Consider the following 20,456-nt stretch of genomic DNA (forward strand, 5'->3'; position numbering starts at 1 on the left):
GGAGGGTGGAGGAGGGGGGGGGAGGGGGGAGGAGGGAGGGGGAGGGGAGGGGAGGAGGGAGGGGGAGGGGGAGGGGGGGAAGGGGGAGGGGGAGGGGAGGAGGGAGGGGGAGGGGAGGAGGGGAGGGGAGGAGGGGAGGAGGGGAGGAGGGGAGGGGGGGAGGGGAGGAGGGGAGGGGGGGGGGAGGAGGGGAGGGGGGAGGAGGGGGGGAAGAGGGGAGGGGGGAGGAGGGGGGGGGAGGAGGGGGGGGAGGAGGGGGGGAGGGAGGGGAGGAGGGGGAGGAGGGGGGGGAGGAGGGGGGAGGAGGGGAGGAGGAGGGGGAGGAGGGGGGGGAGGAGGGGGGGGGAGGAGGGGGGAGGAGGGGGGGGAGGAGGGGGGAGGAGGGGGGAGGGGGGGGGAGGAGGGGGAGGAGAGGGGAGGAGGATGGGGGAGGAGGGGGGGGGAGGAGGGGGGGGGAGGAGGGGGTGGAGGAGGAGGGGGGAGGAGGGGGTGGAGGAGGGGGGGAGGAGGGGGTGGAGGAGGGGGGGAGGAGGGGGTGGAGGAGGGGGGAGGAGGGGGTGGAGGAGGGGGGGAGGAGGGGGTGGAGGAGGGGGGGAGGAGGGGGTGGAGGAGGGGGGAGGAGGGGTGGAGGAGGGGGGGGAGGAGGGGGGAGGGGGGAGGAGGAGGGGGGAGGGGGGGGGAGGGGGGAGGAGGGGAGGGGGGAGGAGGGGAGGGGGAGGGGGGAGGGGAGGAGGGGAGGGAGGGGAGGGGGGAGGGGAGGAGGGAGGGGGGAGGGGAGGAGGAGGGAGGGGAGGGGGAGGGGAGGGGAGAGGGAGGGGAGGGGAGAGGGGGGGAGGGGAGGGGGGGGAGGGAGGGGGAGGGGGGGGAGGGGAGGGGAGGGTGGGGGAGGGGAGGGGAGGGGAGGGAGGGGAGGGGAGGGGAGGGGAGGGGGAGGAGGTGGGGGAGGGGAGGGGAGGGTGGGGGAGGGGGGAGGGGAGGGTGGGGAGGGGAGGGGAGGGTGGGGGAGGGGAGGGGAGGGAGGGGAGGTGGGGGAGGGGAGGGGGGGAGGGGGGGAGGGAGGGAGGGGAGGGAGGGGGAGGGGGAGGGGGAGGGGAGGGTGGAGGGGTGGGGGGAGGGGAGGGTGGGAGGGGTGGGGAGGGAGGGGGGGAGGTGGGGGAGGGAGGGTGAGAGGGGTGGTGGAGGGTGAGGGGAGGGTGGGGGAGTGGGGGAGGGGAGGGTGGGGGAGAGGGGGAGGGGAGGGGAGGGTGGGGGAGGAGTGGGGGAGGGGAGGGGGAGGGTGGGGAGTGGGGGAGGGGAGGGGAGGGGGAGGGTGGGGGAGTGGGGGAGGGGAGGGGGAGGGGGAGGGTGGGGGAGTGGGGGGGGGAGGGGGAGGGGAGGGTGGGGGAGGTGGGGGGGGGAGGGGAGGGTGGGGGTGGGGGGAGTGGGGAGGGGGAGGGGTGGGGGAGTGGGGGGGGGAGGGAGGGGGGAGGGGAGTGGGGGAGGGGGAGGGGGGGGGGAGGTGGGGGAGGGGAGGGGAGGGTGGGGGAGGAGGGGAGGGGAGGGTGGGGGAGGAGGGGAGGGGAGGGTGGGGGGAGGAGGGGGGGGAGGGTGGGGGAGGAGGGGAGGGGAGGGTGGGGGAGGGGGGGAGGGGGTGGAGGGTGGGGGGAGGAGGGGAGGGGAGGGTGGGGGAGGAGGGGGAGGGGAGGGTGGGGGAGGAGGGGAGGGGGAGGGTGGGGAGGAGGGGAGGGGAGGGTGGGGGAGGAGGGGAGGGGAGGGGGAGGGTGGAGGGGAGGGGAGGGTGCTGGAGGGGGGGAGGGGAGGTTGGGGCAGGAGGGGAGGGTGGGGCAGGAGGGGAGGGTGGGCAGGGGGGGAGGGGAGGGGTGGGGGAGGAGCGGAGGGGAGGGTGGGGGAGGAGCGGAGGGGAGGGGTGGGGGAGGAGCGGAGGGGAGGGGTGGGGGAGGAGGGGAGGGGAGGGTGGGGGAGGAGGGGGAGGGGTGGGTGGGGAGGAGGGGAGGGGAGGGTGGGGAGGAGGGGAGGGGAGGGTGGGGGGAGGAGGGGAGGGGAGGGTGGGGGAGGGAGGGGAGGGGAGGGTGGGGGAGGAGGGGAGGGGGAGGGTGGGGGAGGAGGGGAGGGTGGGGGGAGGAGGGGGAGGGGAGGGTGGGGGAGGAGGGGAGGGGAGGGTGGGGGAGGAGGGGAGGGGAGGGGGGGTGGGGGAGGAGGGGAGGGTGGGGAGGAGGGGAGGGTGGGGGAGGAGGGGAGGGGGAGGGGAGGGTGGGGGCGGAGGGGAGGGGGTGGGTGGGGGGAGGGGGGAGGGGGAGGGTGGGGGGAGGGGGGAGGGGGAGGGTGGGGGAGGGGGGAGGGGAGGGTGGGGGAGGGGGGAGGGGAGGGGTGGGGGAGGGGGGAGGGGAGTGGGGGAGGGTGGTGGGGGAGGGGAGGGGGGGAGGGTGGTGGGGGGAGGGGAGGGGGGAGGGTGGTGGGGGTGGGGAGGGGAGGGGTGGGTGGGGGGTGGGGGAGGGGTGGGTGGGGGGGGGAGAGGGGAGGGTGGGGGGGGGGAGGGGGAGGGTGGGGGGGGGAGAGGGGAGGGTGGGGGGGGAGAGGGGAGGGTGGGGGGGGGAGAGGGGAGGGTGGGGGGGAGGGGAGGGTGGGGGGGGGGGGGGGGGTGAGTGGGGGGAGGGGAGGGTGGGGGGGAGGGGAGGGTGGGGGTGTGGGTGGGGTGGGTGGGGGGGGGTGGCGGGGGGGGAGGGTGGGGGGTGGGGTGGGGGGGTGGAGTGGGGGGAGGGTTGGGGGGGGGAGGGTGGGGGGGAGGGGGTGAGGGGAGGGGGAGGGGAGGGGAGGGTGCAAGTGCAGTCAGAATGAACCCCCCACCATCAGGCTCCACTTTGCATGAGATGTCTGGAAGTTCAAGGGCTACTGGTTATGGAGGTCAGCTGTCAGAGATTAGCATATGGGTGGCTTGGCTGGTCAAGTTGGAAGACTCATTTAATCTGCAGACCCTGAGAGTTGGGTATGAGGTGCCGTCTAAGGAGGAACTTTATTGCAGCCTTCACACGCATCAGATGAGCCTCGCCTGCCACAAGGGTTAAGCCAGTTGCTAATCAGTTCCCTGACCGTCCTTGATGAGTCAATTGTGCCAATTGAGTCAGCATTGTAACACATGAGTGTGCCACTGATTGGTGCCCAACTGTTAACCCATCTCAGGGACTGAGGTTTCTTATTGACCTCTTTCATCACATTTTTAAGTCTCATTTGTGATTCGCTTTTTGCTTAAGATAGTTTCCCTTTAAGGGGCTATCCCTTTAATTTGTCCCTCAGTTTATTTGATTTAGTTTACTTGGTTAGTTATGTTGATCAAAATAGTTGGAAGTCTAGCCCTGAAGCATTGAACTCCAAGGCTAATTCTCATGCCTCCATAATGGAGAAGTGACACAGATGTGGCCCCCAATGCAAGGCGTTATGGTGAAGTTGCTCAGCAGTAACCCCATTCAGGAGATAATGGGTGAGAGCATCTCGTTTCCCCGTGAGGTAAGAACGCAGGTCCATTAAATGCACTCAACTGCCCTCACTCCTCACCCTTGGGGAATCACAAAGACCGCTGAGGCTCTCAATGGTCGAAGCGCTCCATTCATGTGGAGTTGAGAGGGGCAACTGTGGTGAAGAGGCTATTGCGTGTCAGGGGAGGGAGGGAGGCTCAGTGGAAAGGCGGTCACATAGAGGGATGTACATGGGTGGGCGTCCCAAACCGTAAGAGGGCCGTGGGTCAGGACTCCTCGTCATTCACTTTGATGCTCTTTTCCTTTCAGTTTTTAATTGAGGAGAATCATGGAGCCAATCGAGCTGGAAATTCTTTTGATAACTATTCAGCAGCAGTAGTGGCATCAACAGCACCCTGCTGAGGTAGAACCCATTGATCTTCGGGGAGCAGGGCAATAGACGGCGGAGCCTCGGAGGAGACACTGTCGGCCATGGGTATTCCTAGCTCCAGGTGTCAGATGTCCAGTGCTGGAGAAGACTGCGTCTGTCCCGGGAGAGGGTGGACCACCTGTGTCATGTGATGCAAGAGTTGGCGCCACATGGACTGGGAGGTCACCCATTGCCTGTGGCCTTGAAATCCCTGCTGCTCTGTGGCTCGTTCCAGGACTGCACGGGTGACCTGCTTGGCATTTCCCAGTCAGCAGCACATAAGTGCTTAAGGGAGGTCACGCGTTACTTCGAGGGAGCTTAAGGACAACCTAAAGGGGAACGGCATTCACCGTATCAAGTCACGAAAGAGAAAATGCTGGAAAATCTCAGCAGGTCTGGCAGCATCCGTAGGGAGAGAAAAGAGCTAACGTTTCGAGTCCGATGACTCTTTCATTCATATTCCACAGTATAAATATTTCCCACTTTCTCTGCCTGTTAGCTTGGTCTCTTTCGTTTCAGATTCCAGCATCCGCAGTAATTTGCTTTTTACCATATCAAGTCAGCTCTGTATCATCCTGCAATGAATGGGTTGGCCAAACATCTTGTACAATCATTAAAGCATTCTATCAGAGCTTCACAGGACCAGGGGACATTGGCAACAAGAGTAAACAAATTTGTAATGTCTTATCAGAACATCCTACCACACAGAGTTCACTGATAATGCTGTTGTTCAAGTGGAAATTACAAATACAATTTCGGTAACTCCAGCTGATACTTCAAGATTGTCAAATGATAACAGGTGCAAACTGCTAGGAGGGATGGAGCAAAACTTTAAAAAGCGAGTATTCAACCAGGGAGAGAGAGTGCTATCTCAGAGTTACACCCCAACAAGAAATTGGTACCAGTTGTGACCCCAGCAAAGACAGATCCAATACCATACATCGTACAGACGGACGATGAAAGAGTTGATGGCGTCATGCTGATCAGCTACTTGCTTCATGCAACAACTTCCCAAAAGGTTCATCCCTCGGAAAATCTAGAGAGCAATATTTCAGAACAGTGAGCGGACTCAGTGAAAAGTTCAGATTCTGTTTCTGGGAACTTTTCAGTATCTTTAGTGACAGATACTGGAATAACTAGTCAAGACGCACCATCTACAGAAAGGAATGAGGAGGCTTCCAAAGTCTCAAATGGTCAAGTTCAAGAATACTGAATTCTACCAAACTGGAATAGACGCCCACCACAGAGACTGTCTGATTTAATTGTGTAAGGATTCTCTTGTAAATCCTTGTCTGACGTTGTTTCCCTTTTAATTCCTGCTTATTTGCCTGTTATAATTTCGGTGAGTAGGTATTCCTGGTGCCTGCACCTTCAATATAATAAAAAATATTGATGTGCTCTGACATCAGCAATGACACGTTTTGACTAGCAGCCAATCCACTCCTTTGGATTCCCGGGTCTTGACTGACATTCAATGTTGAATTTTCCCTCAGTGTACCTAAACAGGCGTCGGAATGTGGCGACAAGGGGATTTTCACAGTAACTTCATTGCAGTGTCAGCTTACCTGTGACAATAAAATTATTATTATTAGAGATTATTATTATATCAATGCTTCGCTTAGTAAAACCTTGGTACATCAAAACTCATTGAATAAAAACAACATGATAGGTTTAAAATGATGAGGGGTTTTGAAAGAGTCAATCAGGAGGAACTGTTCCCAGTAGTAGGAGTAAAAAAGTAAAGTTCAGAGGAATGGCCTCTAAACTGAAACCTTGGGCCCTGACGAGGTCATATTAAGAGTTAGTCAGTGCTCAAAAGTACCGGCATCGGCCAGCTTGCTGGTTTCCCAGCACCGCTCCTGGTCCTGGCTATTTTTGCGGAGGTAAAGATGCGAGGATGCCCATCTCCACGAGGTCTCCAAATCAGGCCAAAAGGCCTTCCCACTGCCTGTCTAGGTTGTCGTGCAGTGGCTCCATGGAGGGATTCCTCCATACAACAGTGATGGTCTGGCTGTTTTACTTTATATTTCAATCACAGTTTTTAAAAGAGTGGCTCAGCTTAGAAGCGCCCTATCTGAAGTGTGATTCATTGCATCAGGGTGCTCCTCTTAACCTAGAAGGCCTCTGATTGGTCCTCCAGCTTCAAGGGCCTGCTCACTGCCCTTAATTGGCCTTACAACACCAGGTTAAAGTCCAACAGGTTTGATTCAAATCACGAGCTTTCGGGGCACTGCTCCTTCCTCAGGTGAATGTGAGGGAACCCCTCACCTGAGGAAGGAGCAGTGCTCCGAAAGCTCCTGCATCCCACTTCTGAAGTGAAAATTCATCTCTTTAACTCTGTCTCCCTCTCTTTTCACGGATGCTGCCTGTGGTGTCTCAAGGAACACGCTTGAAACTTCCAGATTTACTAATGAAAGGTAACGGCTGGTATGGCACAGAGCACAATAGGATGGGTCTTGTCCCTCTGGCTCCGCAGCCCACACTGTCTGGGCCTCTGCTCCCAGGGCCCCGTGCCAACTCACTATTAGAACATAAGAACATAAGAACTAGGAGCAGGAATAGGCTATCTGACCCCTCGAGCCTGCTCCACCATTCAATGAGATCATGGCTGATCTTTTGTGGACTCAGCTCCACTTTCCGGCCCGAACACCATAAGCCTTTAATCCCTTTATTCTTCAAAAAACTATCTATCTTTATCTTAAAAACATTTAATGAAGGAGCCTCTACTGCTTCACTGGGCAAGGAATTCCAGAGATTCACAACCATTTGGGTGAAGAAGTTCCTTCTAAACTCAGTCCTAAATCTACTTCCCCTTATTTTGAGGCTATGCCCCCTAGTTCTGCTTTCACCCGCCAGTGGAAACAACCTGCCCGCAGCTATCCTATCTATTCCCTTCATAATCTTATATGTTTCTATAAGATCCCCCCTCATCCTTCTAAATTCCAACGAGTACAGTCCCAGTCTACTCAACCTCTCCTCGTAATCCAACCCCTTCAGCTCTGGGATTAACCTAGTGAATCTCCTCTGCACACCCTCCAGTGCCAGTACGTCCTTTCTCAAGTAAGGAGACCAAAACTGAACATAATATCAGGTGTGGCCTCACTAACACCTTATACAATTGGAGCAGAACCTCCCTAGTCTTAAACTCCATCCTTCTAGCAATGAAGGACAAAATTCCATTTGCCTTCTTAATCACCTGTTGCACCTGTAAACCAACTTTTTGCGACTCATGCACTAGCACACCCAGGTCTCTCTGCACCTATTGGCCGGGATTCGCACGCTCCCGCGCGACTGGCCTCAAGTCTGACTCACGTGGTCCACCAGACCTGCCCCCTTAAAGGGGCCGCACTACCACACCACGAGCCCTGAGGAGTACTTTCAATACTTGGTTTTTATTTCTGTGACAGGAAGCTCAGAACTAGAGAACTCAAATTCAAGGTGATTGTGAAAGAATTAGAGGGAAGATGGGGATAAATTTGTTTGCTCAGTGAGTTGTTATGATCTGGAATGTATAAAGGGGAGTCAGGGTGACCTCTTTGAGGAATACCTTCGCTCAGCCAACGAGCATCAACCCAACTTTCTGATCACTTGCCATTTCAATTCACTATCGAGCTCTCATGCTCACATTTCTGTTCTTGGCCTGTTATAAGGTTCCAGTAATGCCCAACACCAACTGGAGGAACATTAGCTCAACTTCTGACTCGGTATTTTACAGCCTTTAGCGCTCAACATTCAGTTCAACAAGTGCAGGCCATGAACTCTGCCCTCCATTTTGTATTTTTCCCCCAAGTTCCCGTCTTTACCTTGCTTCATGTTTTTATTTTCAGACAACGCTGACCTTTATTCTGCTATTAACACCTACTCTAGACAAATGTTTAGTTGCTGTACGACTGATAGAGGTATAGGGGCGACCTGATAGAGGTATACAAAATTATGAGGGGCATAGACAGAGTGGATAGTCAGAGGCTTTTCCCCAGGGTAGAGGGGTCAATTACTAGGGGGCATAGGTTTAAGGTGAGAGGGGCAAAGTTTAGAGTAGATGTACGAGGCAAGTTTTTTACGCAGAGGGTAGTGGGTGCCTGGAACTCACTACCGGAGGAGGTAGTGGAGGCAGGGACGATAGGGACATTTAAGGGGCATCTTGACAAATATATGAATAGGATGGGAATAGAAGGATACGGACCCAGGAAGTGTAGAAGATTGTAGTTTAGTCGGGCAGTATGGTCGGCACGGGCTTGGAGGGCCGAAGGGCCTGTTCCTGTGCTGTACATTTCTTTGTTCTTTGTTGTTTGTTGACTACCATTAACCCTTTAATTGAATCCGCTTTATAGCATTTGTCATTTAATCTCCCCGCCCTTTAGCCTATCCATATAACCATAAGACATACGAGCAGTATTAGGCCATTCGGCCCATCGAGTCTGCTCCATCATTCAATCATGGCTGATATTTTTCTCATCCCCATTCTCCTGCCGTGTCCCATAACCCCTGATCCCCTTATTAATCAAGAACCTATTTATCTCTATTTTAAAGACACTCAGTGATTTGGCCTCCACAGCCTTCTGCGGCAAAGAGTTCCACAGATTCACCACCGTCTGGCTGAAGAAATTCCTCCTCATCTCTGTTTTAAAGGATCATCCCATCAGTTTGAGGCTGTGCCCTCTGATTCTAGTTTCTCCTACTAGTGAAAACATCCTCTCCGCGTTCACTCTATCTCGGCCTTCCACTGGCACATCGCCTAATTTATCTAACATGCTCAATGCGATGTAAGGTGTTACGGGCCAGGTTTTAGAGAACACCAAAGGATATCATGGAGTTGACCTGACCTACAACTGTTTATTGATTTTAGTTACGATGAATACAAGGGCCAACTCTTCAGGTGTTATTCAACACAGGCCTTAAGCACTTTTAATCCAAAACAAAGTTTATTCTACGAATGTAATTAATATTTTTCTAAACATACACAGTAAGCATTTTTATCAACCACAAACATAAATACCCCACACAGCTATGGTATCTATGTATAACCCTTAATAAATTTCCCCTTTAACTGTTCCAATTTAATAACAAGATCCCAGAAACCCCTTTTCAAAGGCGTGGTCCAGCACACAGCACGCAAGACCTGGTGTAGGTACTTCTTGTTTCCTGTCCAAAACAGCAGGTTTAAATTCCTTCCAGAAAACAGTTATCACGTTTAAGTTATCAAGTAGTCTGGAAACAGCTTTTAAACTGAAGGTAGAGAGAGACACTCCAAGATACTTGTCTGTCTGGATACAGCAGCCAAATGTGAAAACTAAAGCAAAAAAAACTCAGAGCCACAAGCAAGCCCAAAACAAAACAAAGGTAAAACTCAGTGTCACAGCCCAGCTCCACCCACATAATGACATCACTGAAGCCATGTGATACGACAAAACATTTCTTAAAGGGACACTCCCATGACAAAAGAAAATGGAGTTTCAACTCCACCCTAGTTCAATATCACCCCCCCCCCCCCCCATCCCACCCCTCCCAACCCACAATATTTCCTGTTATTATAGACATCATTAAATATCGCCACGGATTTGGGAGCTTTGAAAGCTGAGGAGGGCCGAGAAGGTAAGTTAAACAGTTTTTAATAAATCAACACAAAGTAAGGACTGCAACGCGGCCTACAGTCCAAAGTTCCCAGCTGGAATGGCCAATCCCACACTGGGCCAACTTCTGTCTATTTATTTATTTACTTTTAAAAATAAATTTAGAGTACCCAATTCATTTTTTCCAATTAAGGGGAAATTTAACGTGGCCAATCCACCTACCCTGCACATCTTTGGGTTGTGGGGGCGAAACCCACGCAGACACGTGGAGAATGTGCAAACTCCACACGGACAGTGACCCAGAGCGGGTATCGAACCCGGGACCTCGGCACCGTGAGAAAGCAGTGCTATCCACTGCGCCACCGTGCTGCCCTCGGGCCAACTTTTATTAGGCGGATTTACGAGCCCCAGCTAGACGGGCCTCCGCCCGTATTCCAAGAGTCCCACGGGGAGATCCATTGAGGTGTCTCCATGGGTCTCATGAGGGTTCTTACAGGTTCCGTCAGCTGAGTCTGAGAAACCAATCAAAATGCAACCAAATTCTAATGACTTGTGCTGTAGAGAAACATGGCAGCAATTTTCACCCAGCGAGATCCCACAGATAGCCATGAGGTGACTCACTGATCAGTATGTGGGTGCATTGCAAAGTAGGAAATCTTCCGCACGGTTGACAATGATGAGGTTATGTGGATGGACTTGGAGGATGGAGTTTGTTCTCCAAGGAGATAGAGGTGTTCAAAATGGCTTTGTCAGAGTCAGTAAAGATCTTCGTTAGAGGTTGCAGTGGCACAGATTCCAGATGACCGGCAAAAGGACCAGAGGAGGACATCCGGAAACAACAAGTTGTTTTGGCTTCTCACGCACTGGTCGAAGCAGATTCAATAGTAAGATTCAAAGGGGAATCGCAAGGGAAAGGGCTGTGGGGAATGATATGCCCCTGAACTGCGGCCCCTCACCGTGGCCGAGCAGAGGGCACCTGACCTCGCTGGCGGACCCGAGGATCGGGAGGTGCCGATGCCGAGGTCAGAGATGTGCCACCAAGTGAGGCGCACCCCTGCCTGCCCGCGGCCCCTCACAACACATTTGTGGCAAGCCCCCCACCCCCTCACCACAAGCCCCTTCATCCCAAATCCAGGCAGGGCAGCCCCAGGAAGCGTGGCCTTGTCGCAGGGTAGGAGTCTCAGCAGGCCACGCCACTCCTGTTGAGCCATCTAGGGAATCACTTAGGCGTAGTGATAGGGCCCATAAGGCCAGAAGGTTAGACACTGAGTAAGTTGGCATGGGTGTAGGGCGCATTTCAGATATAGGGGCGAGGGCACATGTATATAACTGTACAAATTAAACACTTTTTATCACTGAGGGAAGCTGCCTCTGTGCTCAGTCCGATGTGTGCCGGGGTGGGGAGGGAGGTTAGTGCCACTGTAGCTGAGGGGATGGTGGAACATTGAGCCCCACTGGGTGTGCCGTGCAGCCCCAGTAACCCTCCCCACCCCGGACATCCACAACACCCAGCCCCCCCCCCGGCTGAAAGGTGTTGGGTCTTTGTGTGTGCATGAGTCAGACACTGTCTAACGATTTGGAGCTCAGAGCTCATCCCAGAGCGGGCAGTCATCATCCTCCATGCCATGGGACCAGACCCGCTGTCACTGGCAAACATGTGCCCCCAGCTCGATGTGCCGCAGGTGGATGTGTAATGGAGCGGTGGTGTGCATGCGGGTGTTGCGTTGGTGTGGGAGGGGAGGGTAGTCGCTGCTGGGGGAGGTGTGTGTGGTGGTGGTGGGGGAGGTGTGTGTGGTGGTGGTGGGGGAGGTGAGGGTGGTCGGTGGTGGGGAGGGGAGTGTGGTCAGTGGTGGGGGAGGGGAGTGTGGTCGGTGGTGGGGAGGGTGAGGGTGGTCGGTGGTGGGGGAGGTGAGTGTGGTCGGTGGTGGGGGTGGTGACTGTGGTCGGTGGTGCGGGTGGTGAGTGTGGTCGGTGGTGGGGAGGTGAGTGTGGTCGGTGGTGGGGAGGTGAGTGTGGTCGGTGGTGGGGGAGGGAAGTGTGGTCGGTGGTGGGGGAGGTGAGTGTGGTGGTGGTGGGAGGTGAGTGTGGTCGGTGGTGGGGGAGGTGAGTGTGGTCGGTGGTGGGGGAGGTGAGTGTGGTCGGTGGTGGGGGTGGTGAGTGTGGTCGGTGGTGGGGGAGGTGAGTGTGGTCGGTGGTGGGGGAGGTGAGTGTGGTCGGTGGTGGGGGAGGGGAGTGTGGTCGGTGGTGGGGCAGGTGAGTGTGGTCGGTGGTGGGGAGGTGAGTGTGGTCGGTGGTGGGGGTGGTGAGTGTGGTGGTGGTGGGAGGTGAGTGTGGTCGGTGGTGGGGGAGGTGAGTGTGGTCGGTAGTGGGGGAGGTGAGTGTGGTCGGTGGTGGGGAGGTGAGTGTGGTCGGTGGTGGGGGTGGTGAGTGTGGTGGTGGTGGGAGGTGAGTGTGGTCGGTGGTGGGGGAGGTGAGTGTGGTCGGTGGTGGGGGTGGTGAGTGTGGTCGGTGGTGGGGAGGTGAGTGTGGTCGGTGGTGGGGGTGGTGAGTGTGGTGGTGGTGGGAGGTGAGTGTGGTCGGTGGTGGGGGAGGTGAGTGTGGTCGGTGGTGGGGGAGGTGTGTGTGGTGGTGGTGGGAGGTGAGTGTGGTCGGTGGTGGTGGGAGGTGAGTGTGGTCGGTGGTGGGGGAGGTGAGTGTGGTCGGTGGTGGGGAGGTGAGTGTGGTCGGTGGTGGGGGAGGGGAGTGTGGTCGGTGGTGGGGGAGGTGAGTGTGGTGGTGGTGGGGAGGTGAGTGTGGTCGGTGGTGGGGGAGGTGAGTGTGGTCGGTGGTGGGGGAGGTGAGTGTGGTCGGTGGTGGGGGAGGTGAGTGTGGTGGTGGTGGGGAGGTGAGTGTGGTCGGTGGTGGGGGAGGTGAGTGTGGTCGGTGGTGGGGGAGGTGAGTGTGGTCGGTGGTGGGGGAGGGGAGTGTGGTCGGTGGTGGGGGAGGTGAGTGTGGTCGGTGGTGGGGAGGTGAGTGTGGTCGGTGGTGGGGGAGGGGAGTGTGGTCGGTGGTGGGGGAGGTGAGTGTGGTGGTGGTGGGGAGGTGAGTGTGGTCGGTGGTGGGGGAGGGGAGGGTGGTCGGTGGTGGGGGAGGTGAGTGTGGTCGGTGGTGGGGGAGGTGAGTGTGGTGGTGGTGGGGAGGTGAGTGTGGTCGGTGGTGGGGGAGGGGAGTGTGGTCCGTGGTGGGGGAGGTGAGTGTGGTCGGTGGTGGGGGAGGGGAGGGTGGTCGGTGGTGGGGGAGGTGAGTGTGGTCGGTGGTGGGGGAGGTGAGTGTGGTCGGTGGTGGGGGAGGTGAGTGTGGTCGGTGGTGGGGGAGGGGAGTGTGGTCGGTGGTGGGGGAGGGGAGTGTGGTCGGTGGTGGGGGAGGTGAGTGTGGTGGTGGTGGGGGAGGTGAGTGTGGTGGTGGTGGGGAGGTGAGTGTGGTCGGTGGTGGGGGAGGGGAGTGTGGTCGGTGGTGGGGGAGGTGAGTGTGGTGGCGCCGTGCTGCCTCCCGCCCATGCCCAGCCCCCATGTCCTGCCTCTCCCCCTCCTCCTCGTTTGGAGAGGTCTGCCCCTCCTCCTGATCCTCCTCCTCCCCCGCCTTTACTTCCAGCACACCTTCAGGACCCCAAAGCACCTCTCTACTACACCCCTGGTCGCACATTGGGTAGTTGCGACGTGCACCCCATCGATGACCCCCTGAACCATGGGTATCCTGGCGACGGCGGCAAACCCCGCTGCCCGGGCATCGTGGTGGGCGCTGTCCATGGGGAACTGGATGTACCGGTACGCAATGGCATACAGGCCGTCAGTCAAGGCACGGATGCACCTGTGCACCGACGCCTGTGAGATGCCGGACAGGTCCAAACTCGGCGACTGGAACGACCCCCGGGGTGGCGGGTGTCCTCCCCCAGTCCCACGCGGTGCCAGGTGTTCCATCATGTGGCATATGTGGGCCACAGTTTCCCAGCTCACCCTCAGTCTCCTCCTGCATGTCCTGTCCGGGAGCTCCTGGAAGGACATGCGGCGCCGGTGAATCGGGAAGCGGTGTCGCGGGCCGTTTCGGCCTAAACGCCTATTCTCCGGCCGAGCGCGGGCTCGGAGAGTCCAGCCCCAGAACTCTTTGTTTAATACTGTTATGCTGCCTTGTCCAATGGGAGGTCTAGATCGAACTGGTTCTGTTGTTTGTCACATGAGTCTCGAGTGCAGCTGTGAAATTTGCTCCCGTGGAACACTTACCCATATCATATTAAGTCCCAGCTAGTTCCTCGCTATTTACAGATAATGCAACAATACATAACAGGGGAAGAACAGGAGGGTGGCGATGAGTAAATGATTCAACTAAAGAGCTGGTACAAGCATGATGGGTCAAATGGATTCCTTCTGTGCAGTATCATTCTATGATTCTACGAAAAAGGGCTGGGAAATACCAGCGAACAGACAAAGCTGATCTGTAATCTGTAATCCTGGCCACCTATAAATGTTGGTGCTGTGAACAATAACCTCCAGCTATTCAGTATGGACCTCCGCTCATTTACACGACCAAATGAAACATCATGTGAGAACATGACGGTACACCTTTTGGGAAAGACAATTGAGACTGAATTTGTGCAGGAACTAGTCAAACGAAATACAGCTTTTACAAGGTTTTCCCTAGCTGAACCCAAATCTCACGGAAGAGGTACAACACCGTGATGCACGATCAATTGCACAAAGACTAAAGTTGGGTACAACTGTGGCTTTATTAAGTCAGATGCATGGCCTCCTGCTGCAGCTGGCGAAATGGCGGGGCACTGGAGGTCATGCATATTTATACTGTTCTCCGTGGGCGGAGCCAGCCGGCAGGAGCTACCGGCGAACCTGTAGTGCAGGTCCTACCTTACATCTCCTATTACAGTGGTTCACCACATTCACCCCCTGTTAAAAATGAGTCCGGCGGGGGTGACGTGAAACTATATACAATTAGTGCAATTATGTACAGTGGTAGGGAAAGAAAAGTCCATGTTGACGGTCCGGAGTCCGTCAAAGGTTCAGCCGGTCCGGTGCTTTGGTGCTTCGTTGGGAGCGGCGTAACGGTGGCGGCGAAATCGGTGCTGGCAGTGGTGGAGGTGGCACCGATGGCGGTGGTGGTGGTGCTGAAGCTGGCCAGTCATCGGAGAACTCCGGGAGCGTGCCAAAGTCCTCTTCGTCCTCTTGTGCGGAAAAGGGGAGGGGGGGGTGGTCTGGTGGGGTCAATATTGGCGGCGCGATGGGAGGTGGGGGGGGGGGGGGCGCATTTGTGGGGGTGTGTGTTGGGGTGGAACCTGACGGTGCCAGGTCCCTGAGTGAGACAGCATCTTGGCGGCCGCCGGGGAACTCAACGTAGGCATATTGAGGGTTGGCGTGGAGCAGGTGAACCCTGTCCACCAAGGGGTCCGCCTTGTGGAGTCGGACGTGCCTATGGAGAAGGACCGGTCATGGAGCAGCGAGCCAAGTCGGGAGCGACACCCCAGATGTGGACTTCCTGGGGAAGGTAATAACACGTTCATGGGGTGTGTTATTAGTGGCGGTGCACAATAGTGACCGGATGGAGTGCAGAGCGTCTGGGAGGACCTCCTGCCAGCGAGAGGCTGGGAGGTTCCTGGACCGTAGGGCCAGCTGGACGGCCCTCCAAACCGTCCCATTCTCCCGTTCTACTTGCCCGTTTCCCCGGGGGTTGCAGTTGGTCGTCCTGCTGGAGGCGATACCCCTGCTGAGCAGGAACTGACGCAGCTCATCGCTCATGAATGAGGATCCCTGTCACTGTGGATGTTGGCGGGGAAACCGAACAGAGCGAAGATGGTACTGAGGGCCTTGATGACGGTGGCAGACGTCATATCGGGGCATGGGATGGCGAAAGGGAATCTGGACCACACGGAGAATATACGTGTTTCGGTCGCTGGAGGGGAGGGGCCCTTTGAAATCCACGCTGAGGCGTTCAAAGGGGTGGGAAGCCTTCACCAGGCGCGCACGGTCCGGCCGGTAGAAGTGCGGCTTGCACTCCGCACACATCTGGCAGTCCCTGGTTACTGTCCTTACTTCCTCGACGGAGTAGGGCAGATTGCGAGCTTTGACCAGATGGTACAATCGAGTGACCCCCCGGGTGACAAAGGCTGTCGTGTAGGGCCTGGCGTTGGTCCACTTGTGCGCTGGCGCATGTACCTCGGGAGAGGGCGTCTGGGGGCTCGTTGAGTTTACCGTGGCGATACAAGATCTCGTAATTATAGGTGGAGAGCTCGATTCTCCACCGCAAGATTTTATCATTTTTGATCTTGCCCCGCTATGTGTTATCGAACATGAAGGCTACCGACCGTTGGTCCGTAAGGAGAGTGAATCTCTTACCGGCCAGGTAATGCCTCCAATGCCGCACAGCTTCAACGATAGCTTGGGCCTCCTTTTCGACGGATAAGTGTTGAATTTCAGAGGCATGAAGGATGCGGGAAAAGAATGCCACGGGTCTGCTTGCCTGGTTTAGAGTGGCAGCAAGGGCGACGTCTGAAGCGTCACTTTCTACTTGGAAAGGCAGTGACTCGTCCACTGCGCGCATCCCGGCCTTGGCAATGTCTGCTCTGATGCGGGCGAAAGCGTGTTGTGACTCGGCCGCAAGGGGAAATTGGGTGGACTGAATGAGTGGGCGGGCCTTGTCCGCATAGTTTGAGACCCACTGAGCGTAGTAGGAAAAGAACCCCAGGCAGCGATTGGGGGCCTTGGGGCAGTGGGGGAGGGGAAGTTCCATGAGGGGCGCATGCGGTCGGGATCGGGCCCGAGAAGTCCGTTTTGGACTATATAGCCGAGAATGGCTAACCGGGTCGTGCTGGTTTAGCACACTGGGCTAAATCGCTGGCTTTGAAAGCAGACCAAGGCAGGCCAGCTGCACGGTTCAATTCCCGTACCAGCCTCCCCGAACAGGCGCCGGAATGTGGCGACTAGGGGCTTTTCACAGTAACCTCATTTGAAGCCTACTTGTGACAATAAGCGATTTTCATTTCATTTCATTTCAACACACACTTCTCTTTGTTGTAGGTCAGGTTGAGAAGAGTGGCAGTGCGGAGGAATTTATCGAGGTTGGCATCGCGGTCCTGCTGGTCATGGCCGCAGATGGTGACATTATCTAAGTACGGAAAGGTGGCCCATCTCTCTGTGGAAGACCGAGACCCCATTTGTGACACCGAAAGGGACCCTAAGGAAGTGGTAGAGGCGACCGTCTGCTTCGAAGGCAGTGTATGGCCGGTCCGACTTCCGGATGGGGAGCTGGTGGTAGGCGGATTTCAGGTCAATTGTTGAGAAGACCCGGTACTGCGCAATCTGATTGACCATGTCAGATATGCGTGGGAGGGGGTACGCGTCGAGCTGCGTTTACCGATTGATGGTCTGGCTGTAGTCCACGACCATCCTGTGTCTCTCCCCAGTTTTAACCACTACCACTTGGGCTCTCCAGGGGCTGTTGCTGGCCTCAATAATACCCTCCTTAAGCAGCCGCTGGACTTCGGACCTGATGAAGGTCTTGTCCTGGGTGCTGTACTGTCTGCTCCCAGTGGCAACGGGCTTGCAATCCGCAGTTAGATTGGCAAAAAGGGAGGGGGGATCGACCTTGAGGGCCGTGAGGCCGCAAACGGTAAGGGGGGGTAAGGGCCCGCCGAATTTGAGGGTGAGGCTCTGGAGGTTGCACTGGAAGTCCAGGCCCAACAGGAGTGCAGCGCAGAGATTAGGAAGGACATACAGGCGGAAGTTACTAAATTCTACGCCCTGAGACCGTGAGGGTGACTGTACAAAAGCCTCGGATCAGGAGGGAGTGGGATCCGAAGGCTAGGGAAATCCTTTGATTGGCAGGGTGGACCGTGAGGGAGCAGCGCCTTACCGTATCTGGGTGAACGAAGCTTTCGGTGCTCCCGGAGTCCAGCAGGCACGAGGTCGCGTGGCCGTTGATTTTAACCATCGTCGATGCGGTGGCCAGGTTGTGCAGGCGAGATTGGTCCAGCATCATTGAAGCGAGCTGCGGGTAGCCATCGGGTGCTTCGGGCGGCGAGCGTGTGCGGTTCCGATGTCGGGACGTCCAGAGACCCTGTGGGGGACAAGATGGCGGCGCCCATGGTGCGCACATTGCGGGGTCGGGAAAAGATGGCGGCGCCCATTGGTCGCACAGGGACCCGGGAGGAGAAGATGGTGGCTCCCATTGTGCGTCTGGCGTGGGGGAGGGGGCGATAGCGGGCACGATCACAGCGACTGCGCGGGCCTGGCACACAGCCGCGAAGTGGCCCTTTTTACTGCAGGCTTTACAAAGTGCAGTGCGGGCCGGGCAGTGTTGGCGGGGGTGCTTCTGCTGACCGCAGAAGTAGCAGCGGGGACCCCCGAGGTGCGCGGATCGGCGTGCGGCGCAGGCGTATTGGGAAGGCAGGGCCCCGGCTGGGGAGGTCATCGGCGGGGTCTAGGGGTTAGGAAGGAGTAGAAGGGTGGGCAGCGCGGCGGGAGGGGTACGATTGTACGTTATGGGATGCGACCGTCATGGAGAGCACCAAGGTTTTTGTCTCCGCCCGTTCGAGCGTGGCCCCTTCCAGTAATCGTTCTCGGATGCGATCCGACGCAATCCCCGTCATGAAGGCATCGCGCATGAGGGGATTAGCGTGTTCGGCGGCCGAAACGGCCTGACAGTCACAGTCCCGGACAAGTGGAATTAGGGCCCGCCAGAAGTCTTTGATGGTCTCACCAGGTAGTTGCGAGCGGGTGGCAAGTACATGCCTGGCGAAGAGCGTGTTCGCCTTCTGCGCGTAGTGTTCCTTAAGGAGTTCCATTGCTTTTGTGTAATTTGTGGCGTCTTGGATCAACGGGAACACGCTGGAGCTCAGTCTGGAGTACAGGACGTTTATCTTCTGAGCCTCCGTTGGCTCGGGGGCAGCAGCCCTGATGTAGGCCTCAAAACATGCTAGCCAGTGAGTAAAGTCTTTTCTGGCATTGGGCAAGTGCGGATCCAGCTGCAGGCAATCGGGCTTAATTCTGATATCCATTCTGTGGAAAATCTGACTGTAATAAATTGGACATGCCGGCGTTGGACTGGGGTGAGCACAGTACGAAGTCTTACAACACTAGGTTAAAGTCCAACAGGTTTGTTTCGATGTCACTAGCTTTCGGAGCGCTGCTCCTTCCTCAGGTGAATTCACCTGAGGAAGGAGCAGCGCTCCGAAAGCTAGTGACATCGAAACAAACCTGTTGGACTTTAACCTGGTGTTGTAAGACTTCGTACTGTAATAAATTGATGCACGATCAATTGCACAAAGACTAAAGTTGGGTACAACTGTGGCTTTATTACAGTCAGATGCGTGGCCTCCTGCTGCAGCTGGCGAAATGGCGGGGCACTGGAGGTCACGCATATTTATACAGTTCTCCGCGGGCGGAGCCAGCCGGCAGGAGTTACCGGCGAACCTGTAGTGCAGGTCCTACCTTACATCTCCTATTACAGTGGTTCACCACACACCGCGAGCAAGACAATAAAAACTGGAGGATCTTTGTGAACCAGCCTGTGACAAATCATATCAAACTGTTATTAAAGAGGAAGACTATTATTGATCCTGGACAGAATTTCTCATAACCCAAGCCCTGCAATCACAACACCGGGCCCTAATACAACTTCACTAACTAACTGCGAGATTGCAAGATGGAAGCAGTATATTAGTTTGAGGTGAGAGCTGTGAGCTGGAGGTCGGGGGGGTCACTGAGTTGTGGAGGCCAATCAGAGGCTGGATTCTTACAGTCTAATAACAACAGTTGCTGGTGGTTCTTGTTTGATAAAGTGCTGGGAATATAGTTTGTAGGCTCACAGTTACTCCGTGGAAGTGTTAGCTGACTGAATTCATGACCCCTTGAGAGCAACAGGGACACACCTCCATTCGTGTCCATATTCTAGGAGAGAGGAGGCTGATACAGTCAGCTAAAGTGACAGGGTGATAAATATAAACCCACTGTTATCAATAATCCCCTGAATGTAAAAGCACTTAGTTTCAGCTTAAGTAACTCGCGGAAAGTTTCGTTTCGTGAACTGATGCATCATCCATCACTATTCCTAGTCCTGTTGACAAAATAATTGTAGGATATCTGGAATGAAGGTTCAATACGAACTGACATTTTGGAAAGTAGGGTTGCACTTACTTATTAACTGTATTTTCTCAACCATAACTTTCCCGTTTTTAGCGTATGTACGACTAAGTTTAACATAATTTCTCCTGCCGTTTGAAATTTACCTTTCAGTGTGCCTGCTAATCTGCAGACCTCGGGTTCAAATCTGTATTAGCAAAAAAATGCAATAATGTACTTTTTTATTGCAAACCTTGAAAGCCTTTTAGAAACTGTGCTTTATTTAAAAGCAGTAACCAGACTGAGGAGGATAATCTATAATGACAGCGCTAATGGATACCTTTTAATTTTTAACCAAGTTACATTTATTGTAATTACGACAACTATGTCTGACAACCAATCTTTCTTTTTTGGTGGTGTTAAATTCTCATTGATTAACTGGTCATGTTTGTTAAGTGGTCTTGTTAACATTGGCACTCTTTGCGAGCTGCTGACAAACTACATCCCAATGAAAGATTAATGAAAGCTAGTTAACTGTGCTGATTAGAAACTGGGAGTTTAATATAATCTGCTTGCCTGGGTCTATTCTAATGTATTCGTGCTCATGTAGGCTCTTCAGCGGTCAGCTTGGAATTATCATTGGGTAGTTTCAGTCGGCAGATGAACAAATGTTGCATTGTATATGGTGATTCGTGCTCTTGTCTGATAAATAGGCCAATACCTCTGTGTATTCATGTTTGTTGAAAACGGCTCATAAATAGGCCAATACCTCCGAGTATTCGTGTTTGTTGAAAACGGCACATGGTGTTTTCATTTTAAAAAAGCATCATCATCATAAATATCCATTTTGAATTTCTAAATTCCCAGCCACACGGGTTAGAAGCCACCATTTTTGATTTGTTCGAAT

The sequence above is a fragment of the Scyliorhinus torazame genome, chromosome 7 (genome assembly GCF_047496885.1).
Source record: "Scyliorhinus torazame isolate Kashiwa2021f chromosome 7, sScyTor2.1, whole genome shotgun sequence".
NCBI lineage: Eukaryota > Metazoa > Chordata > Chondrichthyes > Carcharhiniformes > Scyliorhinidae > Scyliorhinus > Scyliorhinus torazame.